At 47.4% G+C, this 15,335-nt stretch overlaps 1 long non-coding RNA gene across 1 annotated transcript; it reads right to left on the bottom strand.

Moving 5' to 3' along the window:
• Positions 1-8,564: 8,564 nt before the first annotated feature.
• LOC136787948 (uncharacterized) lies at positions 8,565-15,260 on the bottom strand. Its single transcript, XR_010827013.1, has 3 exons — positions 15,123-15,260; positions 12,226-12,338; positions 8,565-10,603 (listed from the first exon to the last, which is right to left on the bottom strand). It is a non-coding gene; the product is annotated as an uncharacterized lncRNA (long non-coding RNA).
• Positions 15,261-15,335: the final 75 nt, after the last annotated feature.

Raw genomic sequence — 15,335 nt, forward strand, 5'->3', positions numbered from 1 at the left:
GCTCCCTCTCTAGTCACGGGAGAAAGAGAGGAATTTACAGAGGTGATCCATTTCCACTTGCTTTATGATAAGGGATGCCTCTCTCTGTCTGTTGATGCAGATGGAGCCTAGATGAACAACTATCGTTAAATTCTGTAGTTGGCTGAACTCAGAAACACCAAGTTAAACCCAAAAGAGACATCAGCACAGCTTCCTTATGCTGAGTTGCTTTGGAAGAGGCTTCAGCAACTGCAAACATTTCTGTAGTTCAGAAATAAGAATTTAATCTTTAACTAAAAAAAAGCGAAGGGGTAGCTCATTCTGTGCTGTGGCTTCTTGCCCAGGTTGGTACCAAGCAGTTATGATGGCAGGCTCTTCTTGGAACCTTATTTGCCTGCTGAGAACTAAACACGAGTAGAAATTGGACCAAGGCCCTAACCAGTCTTCAGGGAGATCCTACAGATCAGCATCCTAATAATCAGTCCCTAATCTCTTCCACATAGGGATGCAGCGTTGGTGTTTTCCACAAATTGCTCTACAGCTTTCTGGATCTTCTGGAAGCCCATTTTTGATAGTAAAATTGATCGTTTCCACTGTGTAAATGAAGAAACAGAGGATCGAGTATTTTGACATTCAACTATTCCACTCCACTGCAAGATTTGCAATCTTATTACGCTTTCCCCTAAGCTTCATGGCTCTTTTTTTAAAAGCCTCACCTGGCTTTCAAGAAGTTCTTAAGAAAGGTGGTTTCTAAAGCATCATTTTGCAGCAACAGCTCTCTGAGGAGTTGTTTCTATGCCTTCCAAACTCCACGTGGCTTTTCCAAAACCACCCCAAGACGAAAAGACACGGGGCACCAGAATGCCTTGGAAAAGCCAGGTTTCTGTTCTGCAGAGGAAGCGGCCACTGTTTTTAAAGCTGTTGGGTCCTGCTACAGGGACTTACGCTGTGCTCCTCATGGAAACTTTGCCTTTGTCTACATGCAACCACATGTAGACATGTTAAATGCAGACATCCTCACCTCAGTGAGTCACCACGGGCTCCTTTTAGAGCCAGTGGGGAAAAAAGGTACTTTAGGTGTGATTCATCTCATCTCAATTTAAGTGTCTATGACCAGCTGGATGATTTGCATCCTCAGAGGGTTCATTTCCCTCATCTGACTGCACAGGGAGCTTGGGGTGATTAGCTCACTTGGAGATATCATTAGTATGGATATTTAAAGCCTCCTAAGATTAACCTCCTCCCTCTCTCCTATGATCTAAGCTGTTTTGCACGCAGGGAAACACCACAGGCTGATGGTTTAAAGCATGGTTAGGGTTACCAGAAAACCCTCTCCCCACCTTGTGACTCCAGTGCAGGTACAGCTGCTGACCTTCTGCAAGCAAACACATCGCTAGGACCTGGGAAAGCAAGAAGAGATTATTTGCATCCTGGTACAAAATGACAAAATGAGGCATTTCTAGAATTATTTTTGTATAGGGAAGTCACTTTACTCTAGGCCTTTCTGCACAATGGCAAGGCAGGACAGGTGGGTGGAGAGAAGCGGTTATTGCTACAGTAAATACATTCCTGAAATGGCCAAGCACTCACCAAAACTGCCTTGTAGGGTCAAAACCTCCTCATGGGTGACAGATAGTTGAGCATTTTGGGGTACACACTTTGTGACTGCACTCTGAGAGATAGAATATGGCCTGGGCCAGCAGCCATGACATGAAAAATAGAGCAGCAACCTTACTTTTTTTCTATGTATTTGTTGTCACTAAAGGCACATCATCCATGGGGGACAGCTCAGGGAATAAAAGTCTCAAAAAAAAACAAAAACACCAAACAAACAAACAAACAAACAGAGCAGAGAGCAAAGGAAGGCACACAGTGACAGTAATTGCAAGAAATGCAAGAAATGCACGTCTCAGAACATGGAAAACTGCCTTGGAGATTCAAAACCTCTGGTTTGTATTAGGTTAATTTTTAATCCCCAGCTGTGGCCCTATGGCTGGTGTGTTCCTTTCCCTGCTGGCAGGTTGGAGCCCTTGGGGATCAGGGTCCCTTAAGGACAGCAAAAACCCCAGCCAGGGCAGGGGACAACCTGAGATGCCCTGAACACCAAGTAAAGGATGAGGAAAACCAGTCCGTGGCTCTTCTGGAGACTAGCTTCAGGTTGTCACAGACAACTGATGAACCTGGTGACAAGTTTCACCAGCCCAGGTGCCTTGTGATGAGTTTCACCAGCCCAGATGCCTTGCTGCTGTGCAAACCTGTGAGGGTTTAGAGAAAAAACATCTGTTAGCAGTCATCAGTGCTCCACTGAGATGATAATTTATAATCCAGGTCCTTGCAGACTGTAACACAGTGGGACTGTGTGAAAGCAGGACAAAGAGATTTAGGGCAATAATGTGCTGGGAAGGGGAGCTGTTCTCCTGAAACCCAACTATAAAGGAATGTAAGGTGTTTCTGACCCAGCTACAAATACCCTCTCCTTCCAGGATGATGCTGATTTGAGGCAAGATAAGCTCAGCAGAGAATACAGATCAGCCTTTAAGGGCTACTTGACATGTCAGCCTCCTTTAATTGAATCCTACACCTAGGACATGATGAGTAACCGCGGGAGCAGTTCACAGAGAACTGAATTACTGCTGAAGATCTTAAACCAGGCACATTTAAATAAGCCATTTTAGAAAAATGAAGGGAAAAGACACTTTCAAAATCTCCCCTTTTCGGCAAGCAATGTTACGAAGACTTGGTCCTTGCCTAAGGTGCATCCAAACACCTACTTCAGAGGCCGTGCTCAACTAGACTCTCCCCTGCTACTCCTGTGTAACTTTCTTACAAAAGATGCAGCATATTTGGGGATGCCATTGGAGGAAAAGCTCGTTTTTATGGATAGAGGTAACAGCTCATTACCAGCTTACAAGAAGTATAATCACCAATTTTCATCCCCGGATGGTGAAGGAGGAACTCTCGCAGTTGCTCCACTGGTCAGTGGAGGAGAACACGTCTTGATGGACCGGTGAGATGATGTGATGTGGACAAGATCTGTCCTCTGTGTGCTCTGGCTCCTCAAAAGCTGCCTCAGGACCTGTCTGATCTGCTCTTCCATGGAGAGCAGCTGCGTTTAGCAGTGTCTCACACAGTTCCACCTACAGCAAGACTTCTTCAGGCCAAAGGACAACCACCACCAGCAGGTCTGGCTCCTCCAAACTGCTCCTACACATACCCTGGGATTCACTGCAATGGGGGCTTGACAGCACAAGCCAGGTTTCTACATTCACTTTCTGGCAAAAAAAAATGCAGGCTTTCAGAGCTTCCATGATACCCCAGTCCCTCAGGGATGAAGGCTTGAGGTCACTCTTTGGACTTCACTACCAACGTACAATTTTGAGTCGTCTTCTTAGTGTATGAATGCAGAGGCCCCAGCACATCTGAACCCCTTTACATTATACAGTCACGAGTTACCTCCCCAAAACCCCTTGGAATGAATGTGTTTAACTGCAGAGAGGCAAATATCATCTTCTGTGTTTGAAAGACTGAACAAGAAAGTATTTTTCTTCTCCCCTGAGCCTGAACTGTCCTACAACAAGACCCCGCAGCTTAACCTTTTAGCTCTAATGGGGATGAGAAGATTGCCTTGGGAGTGATAACAATTAAATTCATTGAAACTGATTGTCTGAAGAAAATAACCCTGATGCGTGCAGGCGGAGAGAGCCTTTGCACAGACAGCAAGTGCTTTGTCGTGCAGCACTTTGTTCAGCCACTGGTGGCTGCTGGGCAGAAGAGTGTTTGCTTCAGTAGTTCACAATAAGGACGTGGAAGGAGGCCTCCAGGCCTCAGTTGGGTGGAGGAAGAGACTACGATGCTCACAAACAAAACCACGCCAAGCACTGCTTGCTGTAAAAACTCTGCTCCAGCAAGGGCATCAGCGTGCTCAGCTTTCTGACATGTTGGGCTGCTGATGTAAAACATCACAAGGAAGCATTGCCTGGGTGAAGATCTCTGGTCCTTCCTGCAACACGTGGAATCCTCCCTCCTCCACATCCCCATCCCATGTCCCTGCAGGTCAGGATGTCTGTCCCAGGTGATTGAAATTCGCTGATTCAGCCAAAAACTGTTGAGAAATAACAGGCAGGCAGCACAGCCAGCCTCTTAGGAAACAAGGCAAACGCAAGTTTTCACACGGAGCCAACATGGTCACAGCCCACCATGGTTCAAAAAGGGTCTCTACGTGCTCCTAAGACCTGGTGAAGAACAGACCATGGTTTAACCTAAGTCTAGCTATGATGCGTGATACCAACAGTCTTGTAGGGAAGTCACACATCACAGGAACCACCAGTGGCTCAATGCAGAAGGTATTTCTGCTGTGTTACGCCCCCTGAACATCACTTGGGTAGGAGGGAGAAGTGCTCAGGGAAGTGCCAGCTGGCTGTGGTTGCTCAAGAGTGCTGAACCTCTGGAGATGAATGTTTTTGGTAGGATAGCAGTAGCCTGATGCACCCCAAGGTGGGAGGTCCCTGACTTGCTGTAGCCATGCCCTGCTTCTTTTGCCCCTGTGGAAAGCCACTGCACATTTTGAGATAGCAGGAGCACGTACAGCCTTGTGCCTCCCAGAACTTAACATCAGTGCATGCAGGAGTCTTGCCAAATTAGACATGATGGACATAGCGATGCAAGCAAGCAGGGCAAGTGCCCTTAGAAATACCCAGTGACTTTAGGTGGGTTACTTAACAGCTTCATGAAGATGAGGAGCAAATGGATCCTGACCGCACATGCATCTTTGCCAAAGCTCAGAGTTGCCCAAAGTAACGTTGCAACCTCCAAACTACCCACACTGATCCATTAACACCAGGAAAGCTAGGTAGACCTAGCTAAATAACAGAGATTAAGCTCTACAGCCACCAGCACACCTCAAAATCCTTGTAATTAAATATTGTTATTTGTCCTACTTAGAGAGAAGTTATTCCACAGCTTTTATAATGCTATTGATTGCTTGTAGCATGGCCAAGCAGCTGTCCTATTTCTCACTTTGTTATTTTATTGCTAGCACTGAAATAAAATCACTATTTATTTGTACTTCAGCAGGGACAAAGGACCTCGGAAACCTGTTGTGTTGGGCACTGCGTGAGCAAGGCTAAGAGAGGTTCCCTGCCACGGGCAATTTACAGGCTGGTTATATGATGAGACGTCAATGAACGGGTAGGAGCAGCAGGAACTGATGATAAAAGCCAGTTGCCTTGGTCACAGAGGTGAGTCAAAGCCACAAGCTCAACCTCAGCACCTGGCATCTCAAAATGAAAGCTGGAGCAGGAATGAGACGGAAAGTGGGGAAAATTTAATGCGATTTGGAAAAGTGAAGACCTCAGGAACATAAACCTCTTTGGGCATAAATTTAAGGAGTGTTTTGTGACCACATCTGCAGTCTCCAACTGGAGACAAACCCTCCAGCAAGGCAGAGAGAATCAAGGCAGCTTTAGTGATAATGTTTCCCTTCTTCTCATGAGCTTTACAGTTCAGGGTTAGAGGAATAACTCTACTTTGACAACACATCACCACTACAAGACTCAGATCTCCATACTTCCCTGCTGTCAAATAACAAAACTCAGCTTCCACATAACCAATACTGGCACAGCTTTGCTTGTGTTGATGGAGAAATGGGTCAAGTTCACCAAAGGGAAATCACCCTAAGTCCCCCAGGATTTCTGAGCACCAGAAGGGATCAACCACCCAATCTGAACACACTTCAGAGGTGGAAAAATCCGAGGCCAAAAGGTAAAGGCAGGCAGAAATGCTGCAGTCCCAATGTTCTCCTGCCCCAAGGGACACAGCACTGCTGCTCTCTGATACTCTGGAGTTGGCAAGTCCAGGAGAAAAAGTCAGCTTTCATCTACTGCCATTCTTTCTGCCGCTGATTAATGCTTCTTTAGAGTCTCAGAACGGCAGCAGCACTCCCAAAGCTGAACCCAGTAGACAAACTAAAGGAAAGAAAGGAACACCAAAAAAGAGACAACTGTCTCACAGTCGAGGTCTGAGGGCCCCATCATCACAGATTTATTTTACAAAGAGCTGAAGCACATTTTCCACCCCCGTGGGAGGTTTGACAAAAGGAAACACATGAACACTCCTCATCTGTGTCGGTAAAAAGCCTGGCAGCTTCGTCCTTCACTTTCACCAGGAGTCCAGACAAAGACACCAGGTTTTCAGTGAAATAACTGAGGATTTCTCACAAGCTTGGTTCCATCACCTCTGCAGGAAGAGCTGTATCTGGCAAAATGTGTTCACGCCAAACTGCTGCAGTTAGTGCAAGACGTGCCCCTTCCAAAAAGCTTTGGGAACTCTCCCCCAGAAGGGAGACAACCAGAGCATTCGATAGCTGGAAGCCCTCCTGTTATCCAAATGGGAACAAGCATGGCCAGACCGCAACACCACAGCCAGATGTTAGGGTGAGCTGCGTGCAGAAGCCACGGGAATTAAGGGGCTCAGCAGTTGGCAGGCTCGGGGCACGGCAATTATTTGAGGTTGGTTACAGAACACGCTGCACAGCTGCTGCCAGTAGCAAGTACAGCACAAAAAGGAAAGTACTCTGTAAACGCTTCGGTATGGATTTGGGGTTTTTTGGTTGGTTCGTTTTGGGTTTTTTTGTTCGTTTCTTCATGGTAAATCATCTCTGCTGTGCTTGTGACTTCAGATGACGCAGTATTTAAGACCCCAAATGACATTTCTCCGCGTGCCTATTCTCACTCTAGAATGCTGAATTCCGTCCTGTTCCCCAGCACTTACCTGGAGCAGCTCTTTTGCAGAACCTCTTTTTTCCACGTCCATTTCAAGACAGCGATTTAAGAAGTCTCGGAATATGGGTGAAAGCTTTTCTGGATTCTGCAGTTCCGGAGTCCCGTTAGTAGCAATGAGATACAGGGCCTAAAGCAAAGCAAGCACCAAAGAAACAGGAGGTTACGAAGGTCAGACTCCAGCTGCGGTTCACAGAGGCACCCATTTTTCCTCTCCCTCCCCACAGTTCAATGGGGAAAAACAAAACCAAAACAAAAACCCTTATCAGGGTGACGAAGAAATGCTTAAGTTTCAGCAAAGAGAAGAGCTGCCGGCCTTATTTTTATGTGGATGGGATCCAATCCTTTCTTGCTTTACCCTCGTAATCTGGGTTTGGATCCTGCAGCCCTCTCAAGGGATTAAGAGGACAAAACCAGCAGTCCAGACTGTGTTTACATAGGGAAGTTGGCTGGCACAGCTCTGCCAGTGCTCGACTCCTGCAATAACTATATCCTCATGGGAAGGTACCCCTGAATAATCAGGAGGCTTTGTTCTCTCGATACTTTGCCCAACTGCACAAGGCCTCAAAAGTCAATACTCTAAAGATGCAGTTGGTCCCTTACAAAAGATGGCCAGTAGGTTCTCAAGCAGCACTTAACACCCTACAGAAACGAGTGGAGTCGTTTTGCTGCTGCTTGCGAATGAAGAATTTTCTAAGAATCAGGAAATTCAGAATTCATCCACTGCAAAATTTTATTCTTAAAAGAAAATCGCTAGATGCCTTTTAAAAGGAAACAGACATCTGGCAGAGGCCTTTTGAGCTCATCGCTCATCACATCTCAAGGTAGAGGTCTGATAGCCTGGGAACTGCAACAAGTTAAGTTAAATGAGAGCAAAGCACCCCGTTGCTTAGCCATCCTCATTTAACTCCACACCAACATTTTCCTTTCGCATTTCTTCACTGCTGCACTTCTCTCCCAAAATCACCTCCAGTCAAAGAGGCGGAAACAAGTTAAACAGAACTGTTCTAGATCCCTTCGTCCTGTTTAGCTTAGGAAAAAAAGCCATAAAACTGGCTTACACCAAGAACAGCCGCATTCTTACAAACTGACAGAATTTCCCCTTTCATTAAAGAATACGAAGGGAAAGACACCAGCAGGGGCAAAGCCTGACTAAAGGCTTGTTAAACCTGGAGCTTTACTGGGAGCATGCCAAGAAGAACAATGCACCAGCAAGAAAAAGCCCTGTTTGTAAAAGAGTAATGTGGTATTCTTCGAATTCAAGGACAGCTCTCTTCCCCACTCACAAGGATTTAAGAAGCCAGGCACTCTGGGGCCAGAAGGTGCCCCTGTCAGCCTCTCCAGAAGGGGGGGAATTATGGATGCACCACAGGATTAACTCAGACCCTACCTGAAGGTCTGCAACAGGAAGAGCCTGTGCCCTCTGCCACCCAGAACCAGCCATGGCTTCTAACTTAAATGACCACAATCTTCTCACTACAGCATCCAAGGAGACGTGTAGCTGCATGTGATGAAACCACAGCGGAGGTTCACCTGCCTCCTCCAGAGCCTAGGTTAACCAGCAGGCTCAGCGAAGGCCTGAGGGCAAAAAAAGGCACTCGCTTACTCTCAGGGGGTTTTCATTGAGGTAGGGGGGTTCTCCTTCGATCATCTCGATGGCCATTATCCCCAGTGACCAGATGTCCACTTTGGGCCCGGAGGCTTTTCGTGTCACCACTTCAGGCGCCATCCAGTACGGGGTCCCCACCACGGTGCTGCGCTTGCTCTGTTCGGGAGCGATCTCGGCGCGGAAGCCAAAGTCAGCTGGAAAAGCAAAGCAGGAGGGAAGAAAAAGTTAGAAATCAGCAGGTTTCTCCAAAAACAACACGTACTGATGCCACAGCTGTGGTACAAGCTAGCCTGTTGCACTGCCTGCTACATTGCTGCTGCAAAGGAGGCCTGCTTTTGTGGTTAACAAGGTGTTCAGGAGTAAGCTTCTAAATCTGACTCGCTGAGGCCATCAACATCACAGAGCTGCTCACTTGTCGATGTGAAGGCTGGTGATCAGTAAAGAGCTGTACATGGATGCTGTGAAACGTGGCACTGCAGCATTTTGCAGCTGTAATACACTGTGTAACACATGCTCTCAAGCCTGTTCCTGGGTCTGTGAAAACAGAAAGCAATGCCCAGTCTGTCCCCCCTCCACCCACACCCACCAGTATTATCTGGTCGTATTTTCAGTCCCAGAGATAATATTTCCCCAGAAGATGTACCATCTCTCAAACACGATTTGCTTTCTAGAGCAAATACTGTGTTCAGAATAAATTTAAGTTCCCTATTTGGTACTTATTATTTTCTTTGAGAAGACAGAAAGCTGGAGAGCCTTCCTGTGGAAATTGCTTGGCCCTGTCTTATTTGCATTTGACTTTCCAAAAGATCACAGAATCATAGAATCACAGAAAAATTAAGGTTGGAAAAGCCCTCCAAGATCACCTGGTCCAACCATCCCCCTACGAACAATGTCACCCACGAAACCACGTCCCCAAGCACCACGTCCAACCTTGCCTTGAACACCCCCAGGGACAGGGACTCCACCACCTCCCTGGGCAACGCGTCCCAGTGCCTGACCGCTCTTGCTGAGAAGAAAAGTCTCCTAATTGTTTTAATTGGTGAAGAGTAGCGCTCTTTGTTCAGTTCTTTGTTTTGATTGTTGAAGAGTAGGGGCATGACGTTTCCATTTTTCCACTCACCAGTGACATCGCCCGACTGCCAGGACTTCTCAACTGTGATGGAGAGAGGCTTGGCAACCCCATCAGCCAGTTCCCTCAGGACCCTGGGATTCATGTCATCAGGTCCCATAGACCTGGACCTGTTTACATTCAGCAGGTGGTCTCGAACCTGCTCTGCACTTACAGTCGGTGGGACTTTGCTCCCCCAGCCTCCACCTACGGGTTCAGGGAAATGAAAGACTTGGGAAGCCCATCTACCAGCGCAGACGGAGGCAAAGAAGTTGCTGAGTACCTCAGCCTTCTCCGTGTCTGTCGTTACCAATTACTCAGCTATAGAAACTCACTCCTAATATAAGAAATTAGACACCTCTAATCGCTTACACACTACCATTTTCACCCCTCAGTTTATTTTCACAAGTGTTAAAGGCGCATGGTGGCCCCTGGGGACTCCTCCTGTCAGCCCAGCGCAGCAGCCCGAAGGGAGCTGGGTGGTTGCACCCAGTCCTGGGTGGTTGCCCACGTACAACTTTTCAGGTCTTTTTCAAGAACACCATTTTTTAAGCATCGTGCATTTGAAAAATCTCATCTGTAGGAAGCCTGTAGGAAGATAAATAGGAAAAAGCTGAGATGAGGGTGACTTTTCACATCCATTCGGGATATTGTTCTCTGCTGGGAGCACGTGTGCTCATGTCTAGAAGCAGAAGACCTGGGTTGAAGGCACCAGCATTAACTCATGTAAAAAAAAATCATCACCAACCACTTCTGCCTTCTTGGGCCCATCCGGAAAAACATCAGCTCAACCTTTCATGACAGATGCATCAGGATGACACATTCCCGAAGGAAGGAACCATCAGCTTGAAAACCATAAACCCCACCTTCACAGCTTATCTGCCCCGTTTTGTAAGGAGCAGACGGATGAGTCGAGAGTTCCCTTAAGGACAGCAAAAACCCCAGCCAGGGCAGGGGACAACCTGAGATGCCCTGAACACCAAGTAAAGGATGAGGAAAACCAGTCCGTGGCTCTTCTGGAGACTAGCTTCAGGTTGTCACAGACAACTGATGAACCTGGTGACAAGTTTCACCAGCCCAGGTGCCTTGTGATGAGTTTCACCAGCCCAGATGCCTTGCTGCTGTGCAAACCTGTGAGGGTTTAGAGAAAAAACATCTGTTAGCAGTCATCAGTGCTCCACTGAGATGATAATTTATAATCCAGGTCCTTGCAGACTGTAACACAGTGGGACTGTGTGAAAGCAGGACAAAGAGATTTAGGGCAATAATGTGCTGGGAAGGGGAGCTGTTCTCCTGAAACCCAACTATAAAGGAATGTAAGGTGTTTCTGACCCAGCTACAAATACCCTCTCCTTCCAGGATGATGCTGATTTGAGGCAAGATAAGCTCAGCAGAGAATACAGATCAGCCTTTAAGGGCTACTTGACATGTCAGCCTCCTTTAATTGAATCCTACACCTAGGACATGATGAGTAACCGCGGGAGCAGTTCACAGAGAACTGAATTACTGCTGAAGATCTTAAACCAGGCACATTTAAATAAGCCATTTTAGAAAAATGAAGGGAAAAGACACTTTCAAAATCTCCCCTTTTCGGCAAGCAATGTTACGAAGACTTGGTCCTTGCCTAAGGTGCATCCAAACACCTACTTCAGAGGCCGTGCTCAACTAGACTCTCCCCTGCTACTCCTGTGTAACTTTCTTACAAAAGATGCAGCATATTTGGGGATGCCATTGGAGGAAAAGCTCGTTTTTATGGATAGAGGTAACAGCTCATTACCAGCTTACAAGAAGTATAATCACCAATTTTCATCCCCGGATGGTGAAGGAGGAACTCTCGCAGTTGCTCCACTGGTCAGTGGAGGAGAACACGTCTTGATGGACCGGTGAGATGATGTGATGTGGACAAGATCTGTCCTCTGTGTGCTCTGGCTCCTCAAAAGCTGCCTCAGGACCTGTCTGATCTGCTCTTCCATGGAGAGCAGCTGCGTTTAGCAGTGTCTCACACAGTTCCACCTACAGCAAGACTTCTTCAGGCCAAAGGACAACCACCACCAGCAGGTCTGGCTCCTCCAAACTGCTCCTACACATACCCTGGGATTCACTGCAATGGGGGCTTGACAGCACAAGCCAGGTTTCTACATTCACTTTCTGGCAAAAAAAAATGCAGGCTTTCAGAGCTTCCATGATACCCCAGTCCCTCAGGGATGAAGGCTTGAGGTCACTCTTTGGACTTCACTACCAACGTACAATTTTGAGTCGTCTTCTTAGTGTATGAATGCAGAGGCCCCAGCACATCTGAACCCCTTTACATTATACAGTCACGAGTTACCTCCCCAAAACCCCTTGGAATGAATGTGTTTAACTGCAGAGAGGCAAATATCATCTTCTGTGTTTGAAAGACTGAACAAGAAAGTATTTTTCTTCTCCCCTGAGCCTGAACTGTCCTACAACAAGACCCCGCAGCTTAACCTTTTAGCTCTAATGGGGATGAGAAGATTGCCTTGGGAGTGATAACAATTAAATTCATTGAAACTGATTGTCTGAAGAAAATAACCCTGATGCGTGCAGGCGGAGAGAGCCTTTGCACAGACAGCAAGTGCTTTGTCGTGCAGCACTTTGTTCAGCCACTGGTGGCTGCTGGGCAGAAGAGTGTTTGCTTCAGTAGTTCACAATAAGGACGTGGAAGGAGGCCTCGGTGAACCCTTTGTGGGTTTTCCAGAGCCCCTCGGTGAACCCTTCAAATCACGACGTACCTGTCCAAGTAGCTGACGATGTTGGGGTTTTTGTTTTCCCTCATTACCAGGATTTCATTGATAATCACTTCTTTCTTGGGCTGCTGCTGCAAATTCATCTGTTTGATTGCAACCTGCAGGGAAGGAAATGCAAGAAGTAGAGCATTACTACAAGAGTCCCCTAGAAACCTGCCAGCACCAACGTCAATCATTTTAATCCCCCATTGAAATAAAGGGGAAAGCCACTTATTCATCATCGGTTACTCAGCAATTTAGCAATTCCTGCAGCCAGTCCATTTCTACTCTGGCTGATGCCAAAAAGGACAAGGGGAATTACTGTTTTCATACTGGATCTTTACATCACTGCTGGACAGCCAACTCTACATTATTTTTGGCAAGAGAGCAGTGATACCTTTACTCTAGTATGGACTGGTACATCAAAGACTTCGTATTCCCTAAATGATTCTTATTAATTTTATTTTAAATCAGATGCTTTTTTAGGTTTGAATGTTTTTTTTCTTTGTTTTGTTTTTTTTTTTTTTTTTTTTTTTACTCTTGTGCTTCTAGAAATCTACAGCAGGGCAGGTGTGCAGGGAGGAGGAGGTAAATAGCATAGCCTATGTCTGGTTCTTCAAAGTGACAATTCTATTTCTTCCCATCACAGCAAGACCTAGGGGGAAAGAAGCACTGATATTTATATAAAAGGATGAAAATACATGAATTGGATCGCAGTCATACCAAAGAGAAATAGGGGCAGGTTCATTAGTTGTGGCCCTGTGATTTAATAGCTTATAAAAATTCATATAAATCAATAAGAGCATAGCATATAAAAATTCATGCGTAATTTCTTTACCTCCAAACCGTAAATCAAGGGGTTGTAAGAACGGCCGTATTTCCTCCTTCCCGGTGGCACCTACAATAGTAGTTTTCCTTTCCCCTATCTTACCACTTAATCTATTGAGTACTGAATATGTGGCCCCTGTATCAATTAAAAATTTTACTTCCTTACTTCCTATTTGAATTTTTACCAAGGGCTCTTTAGTTTCTGCTACCGGATCTCCTAGTCAGCTACTATATTCCCCCAGAACCATCGCCTTGGCTGCTTCTCGGTTTCGGAACGAATTTCCCCCCCCAACGATCAGCTGTCCACGGAGAGGGCACTCGTTTTTCCAATGACCCTCCCCCTTACAATGGGCACATTGGTTAAGACCCAGCCGGTTTCCCCCTGAGCTCGGGTAGCCTCTCCCTGTTCCTCTACCTCTTCCCCCGCCCCTTAATCCTGCATGTTCTCTCCCTTGAATTACTGCTAATAAGTTCTGTTGTTGCCTTTTTGTCGTTTCCTTTTCTCTGTTATTATACGCTTTCCAGGCTATTTCCAACAGCCTATCCAAATTTCTCAAATCTGCACCTTCCAACTTTTGCAATTTCTTCCTAATATCCTCTCGGGCTTGTCCCAGGAAAATGAGCGCCAATTGAGCTTTAGCTTGCTCAGTCTCTACATCTAAATCTGTATATTTCTTAGCGGTTTCTTTCAATCTCTCTAAAAAGGCGGAAGGCGATTCCGCTTTTTCTTGCCTGACATTATACAATTTTGACCAATTTATGGTCCGGGGCATGGCATTCTGTACCCCGACTTGTACCCAATCTCGATATCTCTTCAGCCTCCTTATTCCATCCCCCGTGTTATAATCCCATTGGGGATCCTCGGTGGGGAAGTTTTGATCTAGATTTCCAAGCACTAATCCATTTCGTATATCTTCTCGGGCTCTCTCTCTGGCTGCCCGCAATACCATGTCTTTTTCTGTCGAGTCCATCAAAGTATCCAGGATCGCCTGGAGATCATCCCAATCGGGATTTTGGGTTTTAATTATCATTTTCATTACCCCGGCTACTTTATCTGGGTTTTCCCTGTAGGTGCCGGCTGCTTGTTTCCATGTCATTAAGTCCCCAGCTGAAAAAGGCACCTTAACATATACCGGTCCTTCTGTCCCCCCTCCTTGCCTGAGGGGAGCGATTATTTTCCCTCTCTGTTCATTTATAGTTTCTGCTGCCCTTCGCTGTTGCCGGGTCCTATGTGACGCGGGGAGGCTAAAGTCGGGGATTCTCCATCACTACTGCTATCTTCCTTTTCTCTTTTCCCTCCCTGTCCCGGCTCTGCCGGCGGAGCCGACGGCGCAACTTCCAGATCAATATTTCCATTATTCATTTCCCCATAATACTTATTATTCTCTATTGCCTGATGCTGTATACGGCGTCCCTCCCTAGTACACGCACAACAACGTTCCTCAGTTGAAACCTCAAGCACCGTTATTCCACAAGCACGCCGCCATTCAGGCTTTCGGCGCAAATAAAAGAATAATTCCACGTACGGCAGTTCATCATATTTTCCTTCCCGCTTGCAAAATAGCATCAATTGTAAAATCGTATTATATTGCAATGTTCCATTCTCAGGCCAAGTTTCTCGGTCCTCTAGTTTATACTGGGGCCACCAAATATTACGATAATCAATCAGCTTTCCTTTCCGCAGTTCTTGACCAAAACCTCCCTCCTTCCAATGTGCTAGCAAACGCCCCCGTGGGGATGTCCGCGGGATAGGTACATCTTTTCCCAGAATTCCTTTAATCTTTTTCGTTTTGAGCTTATGGTACAAACCCAGAAGCTGCCGGAGCAGCAGCGGAGCGGAGCAGCAGGACCGACCCTCGCGGGGCGGCCGCCGCCGCCGGTCTGAGGGGGCCCGGGGGGAGCCCGCGCCTTATGGGGGGGAGGCGCCACGCGGGCCCCGCGCGCTCCTTCCTCGCTCCCCCTCCCCTCCCCGCCGGGCGAGCCCATTCGGCACCCTGCTGGGGGGGGGGGTCGGTTCCCGATCCCCCCAAATTTTACCCCCCCCCGGTTTTTCCCCCCCTCCCCGCCGGACTCACCCCCACGTCCGCGAGCCCAACCGCCGCCTGCTGCCGCCGCCGCTCCGGCTGCTGCAACCCCGCGGCCCGCACTGCGCATGCGCCGGGAGCGCCACCGCCTCCCCCCCCCCCCCGCGGACCCCCCCGCGGTGAGAGCGTCCGCCCTAAGTGGGGGGGGAAGAGCGCCCGGGACGCTCTGCGCATGCGCAAGGCGGGAGCCGCGCAGCCACCGCC

The sequence above is a fragment of the Anser cygnoides genome, chromosome 31, assembly GCF_040182565.1.
Source record: "Anser cygnoides isolate HZ-2024a breed goose chromosome 31, Taihu_goose_T2T_genome, whole genome shotgun sequence".
Classification (NCBI taxonomy): Eukaryota; Metazoa; Chordata; class Aves; order Anseriformes; family Anatidae; genus Anser; species Anser cygnoides.